General features: G+C 42.5%; 1 protein-coding gene across 1 annotated transcript in view; it reads left to right on the top strand.

Annotated features, from left to right (window-relative positions):
* Nucleotides 1-1408, top strand: part of LOC115287095 (protein ELYS-like) — a 61002-nt gene that overhangs the window by 1075 nt on the left and 58519 nt on the right. The gene's annotated exons all lie outside the window — the stretch shown is intronic.

The following is a 1408-nucleotide window of genomic DNA, read 5'->3' as shown; positions in this document are numbered from 1 at the left end:
TTTAAAGCTGTCAACCAGCTACTCCTCCATCATACAGCCTGCTCTGGAGGAAGATTAAAAAGAAATCATTCCAAAAAAATTTATGGTTTTACTCTTTTAAAATAAAAGTCCTGTTTAGGTCTTAAAGCCTGAAGAAGTCTAACCTTTAAAAAGACCATATTCAAGTGGATGCCACACTAACCTGTGGCAGTAACTGGATCACTGCCATTTAATGAGGACTGAAATTATTTTTAAAAAATCATACCGTAGTTGCATTATGCAGTTACATTATCACCCCATCCTCTCATGAGCCAAACTTTAAATGTCTGTACCTAAAAATAATCTGTATTTTATTTGATACTCAGTTTATTTCAGTTCCCTATTGATTCACAAAAGTTGGGTATGACGGGGCGCCTGGGGTCTCAGTCAGTTGAGCGACCGACCCCAGCTCCGGTCATGATCTCCCAGTCTGTGAGTTCGAGCCCTGCGTCAGGCTCTGTGCTGACAGCTCAGAGCCTGGAGCCTGCTTCAGATTCTGTGTCTTCTCCCTCTCTCTCTGCCGCTCCCCTGTTCAAGCTCTGTCTCTGTCTCAAAAATAAATAAATGTTAAGAAAAATAAAAATAAATTGGGTATGACATATGATAATGAAGTACTTAGTGATTTCTACTGGAACACTGATGAATGGCCTAGAATGGAAAGAGGAAATTTACTATCCATGGTTATGTATTCATGTCAGAGTAAAGTTTGTTTCAGGCTGTAACTCATCATGACAGATAAAAGCCTGGCTGTCTCTATTTCATTGGCATACGAAACATTCTACGGTGTTTCTAATTCCAAAAGCTGTGATTTCATGGACTGTCTTCCTTGTCTAACTAATGATAATAACATCTACAAATACTAAAGCCCAGTGTCTTCAATCCCCTCAGAGTGGTCAAGAAATCTATCCCAGTTTGCATTCCTCAAACAAATACTGAATGAATTAAGAGAGAAGGTACCTTATCCGTTTTAAAATGAGACACTTAAAAGCAAACAAATTTAAGAGGGGATACCGTGCCCCAGCCAAAACTCAACGAGCTGACCGATTCTTCCGAAGGGACCTGTCACTCCCCTCCCGGTCTTTCCCTTGTATATTCCCTCTTCCCTGTGATGCCAACCATCCACACACCTGAGCAACCAGGACCCCCCCCCCTTGTTCCTTCTCAATGACTCTCATCCGAATGATCGGCAGCGCCAGGCCGTGCTACCTCCTGCATGTACTCTGGCCTCTCCACTTCTACCATCATTTCCCAGGTCCAGTTCATTATCATGGTCTACCTGAGCTCACTCCTATCCGACGAGCTTTTTATACTAGAGCTCTGCTTTCACCTTAAAATGACCACCAAGGACTACAGGTGGAGGCCACCAATTGCAAACAAGTCCCTTCACTAT

Source organism: Suricata suricatta, chromosome 3 (assembly GCF_006229205.1).
Source record: "Suricata suricatta isolate VVHF042 chromosome 3, meerkat_22Aug2017_6uvM2_HiC, whole genome shotgun sequence".
Classification (NCBI taxonomy): Eukaryota; Metazoa; Chordata; class Mammalia; order Carnivora; family Herpestidae; genus Suricata; species Suricata suricatta.
This window is presented reverse-complemented; position numbering and strand designations above follow the sequence as displayed.